This window comes from Pholcus phalangioides, unplaced genomic scaffold, assembly GCF_987345545.1.
Source record: "Pholcus phalangioides strain wild (caught in Gottingen) unplaced genomic scaffold, Ppha-v1.0 ptg000016l_1, whole genome shotgun sequence".
In the NCBI taxonomy this organism is placed as follows: Eukaryota; Metazoa; Arthropoda; class Arachnida; order Araneae; family Pholcidae; genus Pholcus; species Pholcus phalangioides.
Window position 1 is genome coordinate 1739607 of NW_028301609.1, and position 15843 is coordinate 1755449.

The window sequence follows — 15843 nt, forward strand, 5'->3', positions numbered from 1 at the left end:
TTTCTAACCAGTGTGTGTGTGATTAACGGTCATCTTCTCTTTTACGGGGAAATTCTTTTGTCCCGCCCGTGTCCGCGAAAGAGAGGTTTTACTGTACCAGAATCAAGACTCCATCGATAACATAATTTGAATGTTTAAAATAAGAATTTTGTTCATAAATTTTAACTAAAGTTAATAATAATCGTTTAAGAACTAAGTTGTGGTGTTTGAACTACAATAATTTCTTTTATATGGATTATTCTCACGAAATTGGCCTAAATTGTGTCCCATTATATTCAATTGTGTTTCATTAAATATGTTTGGCAAAAAAGAACTTTTCGTCACTTTATATTCCTTTTTCTAACAAGTTGCCACACTATTTAGTTTTTTGTTTAAAAATTCACCGCAACAAGTTTTCATTGCTTAAGAAAATGTCCCTCTCCTGACTGTGTGTCCTGATCCCCCCCTTTTTTTTTAAATTTTAAAACCATAACTTTCTATTTTAAAATACAGGAACAAATAACTCAAAAAACAGCCGATAGATGGCGTTGGTATGGATGACTTCGGTGGAAATATGCAAATGAGACGGTTATAAGAACTTGCGCTCCTAATCCACAACCAGTTCACCATTGTTAACCGTGTTTGTGGACTCTGCCGTTGCTGGATTTGTTACTCGCCTGCAATGTGTTATTCCCCTGTGGTGGTGGGCATACGGCTGTAATAACACATACGGCTGTGGAACACATACGGCTGTAATAAACGATTTGGAGGTATCCTGTTCGTTATTTGCGTATCTTTTCTTTGACTTGTGTGCGTCAGCGCCGCCTATCGGCTGTTTCTTGCGGTGTTTAGGTAGACAAATATAGAAATATTTTAAGAGAATCCTTTTTTCACCCTCATTCTACGTGTTCTCTTTCGCTCTTACATGTACAGAAAGATACATTATACGTGTGTGAGAAAGAAATCAGAAGTGAAAGCGGAGGGGGAAGGAAAAGCAAGGTTTACTATGAAGCTTCGCGATGGTGAAAGAGAGGAAAGACAACTTGTTTGAATTTATTTCACAGGTGTTTGAACGTAATTTCACGACCGTGATCGTAAAGAGGTTAAAAAAGTCCTTATTTGAATTCTAAGAAGTTCTGATACCTACGCGATTCTCATGAGAAGCACCTTAAAAAACATCGTTATTTGAATACAGAAAAGTTCTAATATCTACGCGATTCTGCCGAAGCACATTAAAAAAACGTCGTTATTCGAATTCTAAGAAGTTCTGATATCTACTCGAATCTGACGAAGCACATTAAAAAAAGTCGTCGTTATTTGAATACAGAAAAGTTCTAATATCTACGCGATTCTCATGAAACACATTAAAAAACGTTGTTATTTGAATTCCAAGAAGTTCTGACATCAACGCGATTTTGATAAGGCACGGGGGGGGGGGGGGAAAGACCATATAAAATAATTCTCTAAGGGGTGCGCTTACATCCACTGAATATGTTGTGAAGAGAAACTTCACCATTAGCACATAAACATACACATACCGCACGCACGTACACACACGTCTTATATAACTCACGTGTGAGAGATTGACATCGGGAAAAAACTGGACTCGAACCCTGTAATTTGTCAGTCAGCGTTGCTTTTTTTTTTTTTTTTTAAGCCAAGGTTTCGAATCTGGGAGCGGCTGGTCATAATAAATCTACCGCTTTTAGTCTTTGCCACTCGGTGATTAGTCAAGAGATATACCTGGGGTAGGTAAAGACGGGTTGTGGTAACAACACATGGAAAGCAACCTCGTACCTCGCAACAGCATGGGCTACTGTCTGGGGGCCTATATGCTGCAGCAAAAAATAAAATAGTGTACAGCAGAAAAAAAAAATTCCCCCTCAAAAAAAAATTAGGGAAGGCATAGGAAGAAGAGGAGGAGGAGCTCTGGATGTCAAAGATGCCCAAGAGGCCATCGCGATCAGAAGCTTAGCATCTTTCTTCTCTGTATTTTTTGTTGTTGTTTTTTTATAACATGATCTTTAAGAAGTGATGCAAACAACTCTGGCAGACATTCCCTGTAGACTGTAACCTCTTCTCTTTCTCCTCCTCCTCTTCTAACTCGAAGAAAAATGGTGAGTTATAGCAGAATAATTAGGGACTAGACACAAAACCGTGAAAAATTACATTCTGAGGCTATCCTATCAGTCTTCGCTTCAGCTGAGTTGTTAAACAACGACTCGGTTCTGATGCTGCTGTATGAGTCTTTGCTTCAGCTGAGTTGTTAAAAGAACGATTCCGTTTTGATGCTACTCTATCGGTCTTTGCTTCTGCTAAGTCGTTAAACAACCATTCCGTTCTGATGGACAGATAGGTAGAACCGCTCACACAACCCTGGACTGATGCAAAGCAGCTTACTTCCGTTATCTAAAATGAGGCATGGTTATGTCGGGAATTTCTGTTCCGATGCTATTCTATGAGTGTTCGTTTCAACCTAAGTTGTTGAACAACGATTCGGTTCTGATGCTATCCTCTGTCTTTGCTCCAGCTGAGATGTCAAACACCGATAAGGTTCTGGTGCTAATCTATCAGTTTTTGCTCCAGATGAGTTGTTTAACAACGATTCGGTTCTGATGCTATATTATCACTCTTTGCTCCAGCTGAGTTTTCAAACAATGATAAGGTTCTGATGCTACTATCAGTCTTTGCTTCAGCTGACTTGTCAAACAACGATTCGGTTCCGATGCCATTCCTCAATGCGTTCATTGACATCATGTAATTACATTTACATGTAATTTTGAACAGCTAATTCATGCGAGATTATCATTTTCAATGAACCTTACCCGATATGACCCCTTGATCTATCACAAAGGGATACCAAGGTTTCCTACGATGAATACAAAACATGAATTTTCTAATATTTATTTCAATTTATGCTTTGTTCTGAAACCCGTCCTGCTGACCCTTTAGCAATCAGCAATGAATCACCAGGGTTTTGAAATTAGAAAAAATATCTTAGAATTATGGAAAAAAGATAAAACATGCTTCAGGGAATAGAGGCCAATTCTTGAAAGTTTTTTTTCTTCAATTCAATAACTTATCAAGAAAAGAAACACAAAAACTCTCAGAACTTTCAATATGATCTTAGCGCATATAAAACGGTTTTTTTTGGCTCACCATCTTCTTCTTTACGTCTAATTATGGTGAACACACATTCCTCAAAATTGCCGTGCATCTAATCTTAACATTTCCCCCCTTTCTGCTTCTATTGTTCTGTTGGATATGATCCAATATAATCAAAGAATTTGAGAAACTTTCCACAAATTTTAAATAAAAGGTGAGTCATAAATAATCTGAATTTATTAAATGATTTGACCATCCATTTTCGTCGCACTACGATCACTTTTATGCAACTAACTTTATCGCAGCAGTGATAGATATTTCGTACTTAATCCCCTCAATGGTTCACCCCCATAAAAACACATTGAAGAACATATTTTATATATACATCATTTTTTAAAATTTTCTTTTGTTTGGATCTTTTTTTTCATTTTCTTTTTTTTTTTTTTTGGATAGGTTGTTTTGTTGTAACTCCATATTTTTGGAAATCAAAATTAATATCTGCTGAAAAAAAACGCATAATAATTTCGGAAAATATATCTTTTTCCTGTTTTGTTATGATTTTTTGCTCTTACTAAATAACCAAGACAACGAATAAACTAAATCTCTCTGACGCTGATGACATTTCCATGTTCAATTTTCCGAGAAGAGCTGCAATAATATTAGGTAGTAATTTGTTTAGCGCTGTTGAATATAGTCTTTACTTGTTAACTAGGAGAAGACCCTTTAATTGCTTCATTATGAGGACTTGAAAGAATCGACTAGGAGTAGAGGCTTAAAGTCCAATCCGCGCCTTCTCGTGGTGCAGCCATGTTTCACAAGTGGTGAACGGACGCGGATGGGCTTCCTCCAACCTGCACTGGCCAGCGTGGAGGATTACGGCTAAAAACCCTCTAAAAAGTAATTTATATTAATCTAAAATTTACTGCATGTTCGACTGCAGACTATTGGGTTTTTTCCCACTTGTTCTGAACACAATAAACCTTCTATGGTTCACCCCCATAAAAACGTATTGAAATTTTTTTTTACAAATACGGATGTGAATGGATGCTGATAGCACATTTTTAATTGAAAAAAATGCACCATCACTGCAATTTAGTTAATTATATAGAGTGGATTTGTTTAATTACTTACAATGGCAAATAAAGGGTGGAATATACAGTTTATTTTTATTTGACTGTTACCTATCGACAGATGAAATCTTGATTAAAAAAGTAGAATTGATAGTTTGAATTTAGTTTCGAATTCCCAAAATTCAGTGAAAATTTATAAATTTTTGAACACGTAAAATTTCAGCAGCTCTCAAAGGTAACACCGACAAGGAACCAACTTTTTCTAGATAATAAAATATTGCACTTATATAGTCGTATACCTTAGTGAAATGACATTGAAAGATGTGCATTGCTACTTTCTAAAATACTAAAAAAATTGAAAAAAGAAACCGATACAATGGGTTTTTTGTTTTGTTTTTGGGATTACACTATAGAAGTTTAATAAAAGATCTTTTATAAAACTTGAAGAAAACAACCAATAAGCCTATTGGTTACATTTGCTCAAATGCAACAGATGCGCTTTTTGGTTGTATTTCTCAAGTTTTATAAATGAACTTTTGTTAGGCCAAAATTACACGATAAAAGTTTTATAAAAGATCTTTTATCAAACTTTTATAGTGTAATCCCGGCCTAACAAATAATAAAAATGTTTTCATCAGAATTTTAGATTTAGCCCTCTGTGTGGACCGGTGTATATTTAAATATACATGGTTTAGGCCAGGATACACTATATAAATGTAATTCCGGCCTAACACTTATATAGTGTAATCCTGGCCTAAACCATGTATATTTAAATATACACCGATCCACACAGAGGGCTAATCTAAAATTCTGATAAAAACATTTTTATATTTTCAGGAAGCACCATTAGAGAAACCAAAAAAAAGAGTATTAAGAAAGCAAGTATTATATTGGATAGTATGGATCCGGGTAGCTCTTATATCAATCCGTGAAAGAAAAAAAAAAACCTGAAGAACTTTTATGAATGCTAGGCAGGCTTCGGGTTTTTATAGGAAAATTACAGTAATTAATGGCCAGCAATCGATAATTGATATCGAGAGGAAACCCCGTTTTTTTTAAAAGAAAGGTTTTAGAAATAAGCGATGCCTTCTCTTTCTGATTTTTTTATTATTAATGTAATAATTCTTTCCTTTTCTTATGTTTTGGATCACAGCTCATTTTCCCCGTTGTTGTTGTTTTTGTTATTCTCATCTTAATTCTTAACCTAATAGTTCTGCTCATGCGAGAACAAGGTGTGCCGTATTGTGGGAAGGTCTCGGGCCTTATCCGAACAGATTCAACCCTCTCCGATCTCCAAGACTGACAAGAAACACATTATATAAGGATATATATACATATAAAAAAATTACGGTTCAATTTTTCGGTAGTCAAAGGGCCAAGATCGGTTGTGGGAACTTCCAAAATCAATTTATCATGAGAAAGAGGAGAACTAAACCTCTCTTTTGTAATGGATACCCCTTACTGAATAAATTTTATAGGCATTCTTAGAATTTAATTTTTCTTCGTTCATATTAATGAGTTCAAAAAACCAAACTATATAAGGGTATTATTGTCGACGCTATGGCTCCCACACTCGGGGGTTATAGATCGACCCTTTTTTTTTAATATATAGCCTATATATTTTACTCTATAAATTTCCTTAAGAAATTGATATGCAGTGCATCAATTATCATCAATATATGTTATCTATAAGTTTCTGTGGAGGTGGCTGGTAATTCCCGGGGTAAAGATGTGCTTCCACAGCCACATTTCCAAATTTTTCGCTACCTTAGAGATGTGTGAGATGACTCAAAAATTGTCATCATCTCTTTCCTCTTATGCCATGGCCATAACCATGGCTTCAATGCATTACTGCTTTTAATTGGCAAAGGGGGGGGGGGGGTATGAGCTGTTAAAGTCTCATCTATGGCACCCCGATATACGAGCGAAGGTTCAAGGTATACAGCACAATCGAACTTGGTAAAGGTATCCGACTACATTTAAAACGTCATTTATGGAAGAAAATATTGGTTCTTATTTTTATGAAATCCCTATTTTTTTCGTGACTCCAAATCAGGCCTTGTTTTTTGTTTATATATCACACTTAAAACCAAAGTTACGACCACTTTAGTGATGCGTTTTTACACACGAGTAATCCGTGAATGAAAACTTTAAACATGCTTCATACGAAGAATGCTGTTTTTGACATTTTACTTGAGTTTTGAACATGATTGCTAAAAATTTGTTGATTGTATCAATATAAAATTTTAGATTTTCAAAGTTATGAACCAAAATTTAAGATCTATCGTATGTATTTGTCTAATTGCAGTGTTTTATACACGATTTGTTGAATGAAATTTCACAGATCGACGGATTTGGAGGTTAGCTTATGAATTTACCATACAATCCTTTAATTTTTGGTACTAAGCCTACATCATTACTAGCTAAATCTACTGTGAAAAAAAAAAGTTTCATTCATAGAATTTTTTGCAATCGAATATTACATGAATTGTACTTGAAATTTTTGACTTATAAAAGTTACTTTTTCATAGAAAATGGCATAAATGGATAAAAAACTGACAAAACAGGTGGCAGGCAGGGGTTGGCACTCTACCACTACTCAACAATGTACATCCATCATAGAAAGGTGACAAGAAAGGGATATATTCAGATACCTTAATCCAGGGGTTCTTAGCCTCTTCCCAGCCGCGACCAAAAATCAGCAACAACATCAGCTTCGCGACCCAAGTGACTTTGTTTTTCGAAATTATAGTGAAACCAGTGACGCAATAAGCGCATTTTATAACAGGACTGTAAGTGGATTTTTATGACTCATCTCGGAAGCCCCTTGCGAATCAAGTTTGGGTCGTGATCCATAATCTCAAGAGGCCCCTGCCTGTAAATGAATTTGTACGACCCATCTCGGAAGTCCCTGCCAATCAAGTCTGATTTGTGACCCATAGCTCGAGTCCATGGCTTAATGGATTTGTACTACACATCTTTGAAGCCCCTGCAGAACAAATTTGGGACATGACTCGTAGCTCAAGAACACCTGACTATAAGTGAATTTTTACGACCCATCTCGGAAGCCAATGCCAAGCAATTCCGGTAAGTGACCCAGGATACCTTGGCTGTTAGTGGATTTCTATGACCTATCTCGGAAACCCCTGCCAATCAAGTCTGGGTTGTGATCCATAGCTCGAGTCCCTGGCTGAATAGTTTTTATGACCCAACTCGGAAGCCTCAATGAATGAAGGTTGGGTCGTGATCTATAGCTCAAAGAATCCTTGGCTGTGTAAGTGGATTTGTAGGACCCTTCTTGGAAGCCCCCGTGAATCACGTATGAATCGGGATCCCATACCTCAGAGTCCCTGATTGTTAATATATTTATATAACGACTCATCCTGCGACCTAAGTTTGGGTCGCGATTCATAGTTTTAAGAATAGAATCCTTAATCCTTTCTGAGGACGTAGGAAGTATAATTCCCAACAAATTCATCAATTTTTAAATGTCCGCGTGGTATGCTATTTTACCATCTCTCATTAGAGTTATCATTTATTAATAACTTCAGAAACAACAACAACAACAAATAATTTATCTAAATAATTAGAAAATTAGTTAATAAATTTTTTCTTATAAGCTAGATGAATTTCTTTTCTTATATCAATCTCAATAATATTTTAATATACCATTGCTAGGAAAAATTACCCTTTAAAGTGTTAATTCGAAGCCCTGGATGGACAGCAAAAAATTTTCGAATAATCCACAATTCAAATTATCCAATTAATCTATACTGGATCCGTCAAATGACTATCTCGAACATTAATAATTCCACACAGGATAATTAATAATTCCACACATATTTGATTAGGGGCCGTTCAAGTATTACGCAAGCCGCCTGGCAGTCGAGTGGTTAGGGAACTAGCTTCTCACTGTGCAGGTCTGGGTTCGAATCCCGGTTCGGGCATGGATGTTTACTAACACTAACAAATTCCCTGGACGGATCATGCTGATCCCTTGGGAATACGTGAGGATCACGTTATTAAAAAAATAAAAAAAAAATTTTTAGAAATTTTTGACCCCCCCCCCCCCCCCGACAGAAAAATGTCGTCATCAGCTCTGCCCCTCTGAAACCTAACGCATATTGGTGGGATCAGAGACGTATACGGGAGGGGGGGGGGGAGGGGCATAGGGGGGGGGGTCTCTCGTGCCCCTTTTCCACGATCAAAAATTTATTTTTTTAATGCAAAAAAAAATAATTTTTTTTAAATTGAAATTTCGGAAGAAAATACATTTATGTGTTGTTATAATCAATTTCTGTTAATTTCAATGTTATTTGAAGGCTATGAACCCCAAATTTATCTTTAATAAATTAATTGTGACCCACCCACTAAGCCATATAATGATAAATCGCATTAACGCCCGCGGACCAAATATGGCCCTGGGGGTTACCTGATGCGGCCTGCCCTCCTCAAACCTAATTTTGTAAAAATGAACTAAGCGGAGCATTTACTGATCGCTTAAGTGTCCCGTGGTACAATTCCAGAACATTTAAGCGGCCCTGGCATATTTTCAGATCACTTAAATGACCCGAGACACAGTTTCAGAACACTTAAGCGTGACATGCGACGTAGTTTTAGAGCACTTAAGTGGCCCCAGTGTGGTTCTACATCACTCAAATTACCCGCGGCACATTCTCAGATTATTTAAGTGATTCGTGGCGCAGTTCCAGAGCACTTAAACGGCTCGGGCATATTTCCAGATCACTTGGATCCGCGAAACATTTAGAGATGACTAAAGTGGCTCTGTAGGGCACTTATCAATAGGAGGGATGTTACTTCAATTGCCCACAAACTATCGAAAGATTTTTCTCGTTTTTGGCGCACCGAGTGAGATGCCATTAAAAATATTTCATATTTTCATAAAAGGTGGTAAATGACGTAAGCATTATCTAAACCCCCCCCCTTGTCATCAAAAGTCAGCAAATCGGAAACCCCTCCCCCCCCCCCATCGATGATGACGTAATACTTGAACGGTCCCTTAATAATAATTGATCTTAATAATAGTTGCTACATCATTGATTGCACTGTTATGGAGTCGGCATCATTTGTAGAATTTCTTGGCCCATGCTCAAAGCCTGATTTACGCAAATGTTTACTGATACGTCATCCCGAATTTCCCGAATTTCGCTAGGCATTTGTATGATAAATTAGGGAAATTGATTCTCATTAGAATTTGTAACAAGAAACTATTCTGAAGAAATCTGTGTTTCCAGAGTTTGAACAACACAATTCATAACGATTTCGATGCTCTCCGGCTATTGCAACTTTTCATGTTTTTTCGTACAAATTCTAATGAAAATTTATTTCCCTTAATACCATACAAATGACTAGCGAAATTCAGGAAACAGTGTTTCTTAATTGATGATATATCAGTAAATCCAAAGATGACGTCACTCTCCGCTATCCATACAAAGGTTTTTAACAGCTGGCTGATGCGAAGATATATATTGGAAAGAGAGGAAAATTCAACTGCCCCTGCGGAGAATCGAACCCACCTCCTTTCATTTTCCGGATGAACGCCCTAGACCAATAGATTACAGAGGCAACGTACATCGCAATCTTTCCTTGGAGCTTGTGTGCACTGAATGGGACCGTACGTGGACAGTCCAATATATATCTTCGCTTATGGCATTTTGCCTCAACTTTCGGGCTCTAGTAATCAGTTACAGAATGGATTGTCATTTCACATGCCATGTACGTGCATCGAAAATTTCAGTTGGTTTTTTTACCCAGAAATAAAGCTACCTCTCACAATAACGGCCACCTCCCAATAGCGCCCACATTTTCACGGTCCCATTGGTGGTCGTTGTTGGGAGATTTTACTGTAATTTGAATAGTGGATTCTTCGAACATTTTTTACTGTCCCCTTGGGCTTTACAAACGATTGGTTAAGAAACCCGAATTTCGAGCTAAAAAACAGCTGAAATTCGGGTTTTTAACCAATCGGAGATGACGCGAGTTTCCAGAATCGGAAACACGCGTGCACTATAATCGCACCCTTAGATTGTACAGTTTTTGTCGGCTTCCGATCATCAAAACCGGCATTTTTCTTGTAGAGAAATGAGTTGCTAAACAATAAATTCAACATGAAAACTAAATTAGTCTACGGAGTAGAGCCCGGATTATATGCAAATTCATATGTGCATATGCCTCTGCATATATTTTGCTTTTTTTTTTTAGCATAAAAATGCATAAAATCAAAGAATTTTCAGAATAAGCGCAAATTTTTGAAGGTTTACTAAAGCGCAATCACTTCTTTTTTTTTTTTTGAATAATTTTTCAAATGGATACAGTCGAATCCCGTTATAACAAACTCCAAGTGACCGGAGAAATCATTTCGTTATAACGAAATTTCGTTACAAAGAAATTCCAGATTTTTGCACTGTTCCTAGGTAAACTTACCTGAGGGATTAGAAAAGTGGTCGTTAAAACGAGAGATTTTCGCTATATCGGTATTCGTTAAAACTGGATTCGACTGTATTGCTCATAATATTTTCATAATATCGGTTTCTTTCTTCCGCAGGTGGGATTTAGAGAATTGGTAGAGAGAGATGTTTTGCATACGTATAATACAGTGAAACCTGTGATTAATGATACTGCCTATAACGCTGAAGACATCTAACAATTCTAAGGAATATGGCGTCTAAAATTCATGCATATACATAAAACAATATCAAAATAGGAATTTACGACACGGAAAATTCGAAAAAAGGTATTTTTCCAAAAAAAAAGCTTGAAATAGGCAAAAGAAGGGCATTTTGTAGCATTTTTCCTGAACTTCCGGGCTCTAATAATAATAAGGATCTTCAGCATCTGAACTGCTCAAATTCAACCACCTTCCCCCTCCAACCAAAGGCTTTCTCATTCCTTTAGGCCGGTATTACACTATAAAAGTTTTCTCAAAGTCATTTTATAAAACTTGAAAAATTCAACCAATAAGATTATCGGTTGCATTTGCTCGAATGTAACCTATGAACTTTATTGGTTGAATTTTTTGAGTTTTATAAAAGGGATTTTATCAACTTTTTTATAGTGTAATGCCGGCCTTAGGATTATTTTCCATCATTAATTGTTTTATAAAATATTTGTTGATTTATTCAATTTCAGTACAAGTAAATCCCATTCTATGCCTTTCTTAGAAAAGGCAATATTTAAAGAAGGGTAAAGAGTTGAAAAGGCGGCCTCCCTACCAAAAATATTCATGCGCCGAGCCCCCCGAACTCGTCAAGTGTAAGGCGCCGATCACTCGTTTTACAATCTTACAAAAGTTTATGAGAGAAATAATTCCAAAATTGATAGAAAATTCGTAGTTTGTTAAAGAAATAATCCTAGAATTGATAAAAATACAGAATTTATGAAAGAACTTATCATTACCATGATTGTGGGGGGGGGGGGGGCTCCAAAACGTGGGCCCCGGTGCGACCGCACCTGTAGTAAAGGCAGAGCCGCGCGACTCTACGTAGTGATTCGTGTGTAGTTTGTTGTTAATGTAGTTAATGAAATTGTATCATTTACCGTGTATTCAAGTGTATTACGTGTATTTTGTGTGTACCCCTCCCTTCCAAAATCCACATAGACTAGGCCCATATTCATGCACCGAAACCCTGATCTCGTGAGGTGAAAATTCCGTTTATGTGCCGAAACTATGGCACTTGCCGACAAAAACTGGGTACGAGCTAATCATAAATAGCCAAGGAAACGATTGAGATCAACGCCTGATCGCATTAGCGACCCGTTAGGGGTCTGTATCAGATAATTTTTGTGTTTGTGTATTCAACTAAACCCTCATATCGATATATTTCCCACCATATCAGAACCGGTACATATAAAGCTGTTACTTTCAGCTAATTATGCCCCCCCCCCCGGGACATTCACTTTGCCCGGGAACTGACATTGAGACGGCCATGCATAAAATTCCTCCACAAGAAGGAAGCTTAACATATGGAAATATCTATGTCTTAACATATGGAAATGTCTATAAGGCCGGGATTACACTATAGAAGTTTGATAAAAGATCTTTTATAAAACTTGAAAATTTAACCAATAAGCGCATCGATTGCATTTGAGCAAATGATGATCTTACTGGTTGAATTTTTCAAGTTTTATCAAACAGCTTTACACCATTAGGAAAACCCCATTTAGTAAACAGGAATTACACCATAAAAGTATGATAAAAGATCTTTTACATAACTTTAAAAAAAAAAACCAATAAGCCTGTTGGTTACGTTCGCTCAATTGTAACCGATACGCTTATTAGTTGCATTTTTCAAGTTCACAAAAGAACTTTTCTAAAACTTTTATATTTTAATGCTGGCCTTGCGATATTTGATGAAGAATTTATGCTAAATCTTCATTCGTAATTTTTGTATCATTTTGCAATGTCTTCACAAACATGCGCATTTCCTGACTCACAATATATCTTTACGTCTTGGAGGGGGTGCAGTGCCGTCTTAAAGCATGGGCCCACCAGGGCACGGCCCGGGGCCCCCACAAAAATGAAAATGGTTAAATTTTCTTGAATTTACAAGGTAGGGCCTCAGAAAAACTACTTGGGGGCCCCATGATGGTCTTAAGACGGCCCGGGGAGTGCAATACATGTTTTTCCCAGCCCCCCCCCCCCATCAAGTCAAAGTCTGGACCTGTCTGTCCAGATCAGTGGTTCTCAACCTGGGGTCATATGACCTCCTTTCGGTCTTGGGATATTCCACCAGTGAAAATCAGATGAAATGGGAGCCACGACAAGGGGTAAACGGGGCCACAGAGAGATGAAAATAAATAAAGCTTTTAAGTGAAATACGTTGCGAAAAATGTGTGACTGTACCGCCATAATCCGGCAGAGGTGTACATAGAACCAGAGTCATGGGACCATATGGGCATGAACTTCCCCCTCCCCCTCCCTATCAGAGCTTTCACGGTGAGATTTGGTACTTTGATTTTCGAATGTGAATATAAAGCTATTACTTTCAGCTAATTATGAGTCCCCCCACCCCAGAACATCACTTTGCCCAGAAACACATGAGATTGAGACTGCCATGCATAAAATTCCCCTTACAAGAAGGAAGCTTTCGGAACTGTAGTCCAGGGTAGGCGTGAACCCAGGGTGATGTGTCGGTAAGTTTGATTTACTATGCAAGTTCGTTGGACCGTTCCGTATTTTACACTGACCTATTTTTCCCATATAATTCGGCTCTTGGAACAGATGATCACCCATCTTCTGGATCCCCGGGCCCAGGGTTCCAGAGATCGATCTCATTTATAAATTTTTTTGTTTATTATGAATTTAGTTCTTATCAAATTGAATTCGATAAGTAGAAAGGGTCTCGTTCTTGGATGAAGGTAGGATGATCTAGATAAGACCGGGGGGGGGGGGTGGCACAGAAACTATGGTCTAGAGCAGTGGTTATGGTTCTGAATCTGGGGGCCCCTTGACTCCCAATCGAATGGAATATTCTAAGGAGCACACACACACAGATGAAAGTAGAACCATGACAAGCGATGAAGGGAGCCACAGAGAGCTTTTGAGTGAAATACGGTGGGGGAAAAAATGTGTGAGTACTTTCAAAATCCGACAGAGCTGTCTGTATAAACAGGGTCATATGCACCTGTGGGCCCTATGTGGGCATGACATAGCCTCATATCGGGGCTTGCATGATACGATCTGATATTACCATGATTTTCGAATACAAGTATGTAAATGTTTAAGCTGTTACTTCCAGAGCCAAGTATGAGCACCCCCCCCCCCCGTACCTTCGTGGAACATCATTGGATCCATGATGTTGAGACGCCCATGCACATCCCCCACTAGAAGGAAGCTCACTGAGCTCTAGCCCAGGGTAGGCGTGCACCCAGGTGACGTGTCGAGAGATACTATTTATTGAGTGTGTTCGTTGCGTTGACCCGTATTTTAAGCTTAACCCTTTTTTCCTACATAAATCGACTCTTTGGAAAGATGTGTGATCACCTATTTTCTGGATTCGTGCCTGGACCAGGATTCCAGAAATCGATTTTGTTCATAAAATGTGTGTTCATTATGAATTTAGTTTTGATTAAATTCAAGTCGGTAAGTAGAAAAGGGTTTTCCTTCCGTGAGAAGAGAGGAGGAGCCCCGGATAACACAGGGGGAGAGGGGCACAAGAAGAAATTATTGTCCGAAAGGGGCCATTGACTAAAAAGACTGAAAAACACTGGTCGGAGAAGGGGGAGGGCGGGCACGGGTTGGAAACGGTTGAGAAACACTGGTCTAAAAACGCTATAATTAGAACAATATCGAACTGGTATGGCCGAATCTCGAACGAATTTCTACCGGTCGTATACAGTTATGGATATTATAAAAGCGTCATATGGACAGGAGAGCTGCGATCCGATTGGTTGGACACACTACGCATATGACGCATCATCTTTATACACAGAAATCAACATCGCTCGATACTCCAGTTATTCTGCGCGCATGTGCAGTTTGGATAATACTGTGGGGGAAACACTTCCGACATCGATTTCATCTTATCATAGTCATCGAATAGACGAAATCATCGATTTTTTTTTTCTAGCTTGAAAAAACCCCCCATCGAGAAAACTTTTTCACAGTGGAAACCGAGACCCCACACACACACATCATTGAAAATTTCAAAACATCTAAAACCAAAAAGAGTACAGTGAAATCTGTCAAAAAAAATCGGACAAGCATTGGTTCTATTAAAGTTTATCCAAGCTTTTTCTTGGAAGCGCGTAATACAAGATAACCAATCAAAACAGAGTTTGCGAAGGTGTCCACTCGCGGCAGATTTCACTGTATTTATATATAGTACGGGGTGTACATACCTCATCAGGGCAGTCCTTCCGAGCTAAATCCAGAGCCAACCGCAACCCTTCCTGCACCACATAATATCCAAGACGGGCTCGTACACCGGGTAATCCTTCATTTCGGGGCCACACCACACCAAAACAACAACTCATGGGCAATGACAAGAGTGGTGAAAATGCTCAAAACCATCCCCAGTCAAAACACATGCGGAAACCAGCAAATTATAGTATGCATGTATACAGTACACATACATATAATGCAGAATGCATTATGCATGGTTTATCCATATGGATGGTCATGCATTTATTCTTTTTTAGAGACTTTCTGTAGTTACACACACATACATATATATAACTATGCGCGTTGCTTTTCTGTAGCGAGACGGGGCTGGGTCGTAAAATTCCGTAACCCTGCAAATCCATAGCTGACTAGTATTGAGCGAGCTTTTGAATAAGCTTTATGCATGCAATTCGAATAATAATAAAAAGAAAAATGTAAATAAATAAGTCTTATCGCTGCTTAATTAAGTGCTTTGAATTTATTACCCAATAAGCAAATAAAACCGGTTTTAAAATAACGTAATGTAAGCTCGCTGTATTCAAATTGAGTAATGAATAATAAATGTTTCCTTTATTATTATTATTCCTGTTGGTCCCAACCGCGTTTGGATTATGTATATATACTGCATGCAGGGTGTTAAGGTTTACTTCTTATAAATTCGGATGGTGTTGTATATAAAAAGATTCTATAGAGAGACAGATGGCTCTCTTGCGAGATAAGGAAAGGTGTGTGTGTGCGCGGGTTCTTCTCTCTCTCTCTCTCATGAATAAAAAACGCTGGATTTTT

General features: G+C 38.0%; 1 long non-coding RNA gene across 1 annotated transcript in view; it reads right to left on the reverse strand.

Moving 5' to 3' along the window:
* Window positions 1–15395, reverse strand: part of LOC149074859 (uncharacterized) — a 215894-nt gene extending 200499 nt beyond the window's left edge. Inside the window, exon 1 of the long non-coding RNA XR_016194299.1 lies at window positions 15015–15395. This is a non-coding gene — a long non-coding RNA (uncharacterized LOC149074859). The remainder of the gene's footprint in view (window positions 1–15014) is intronic.
* Between the last annotated feature and the right edge of the window lie 448 nt (window positions 15396–15843).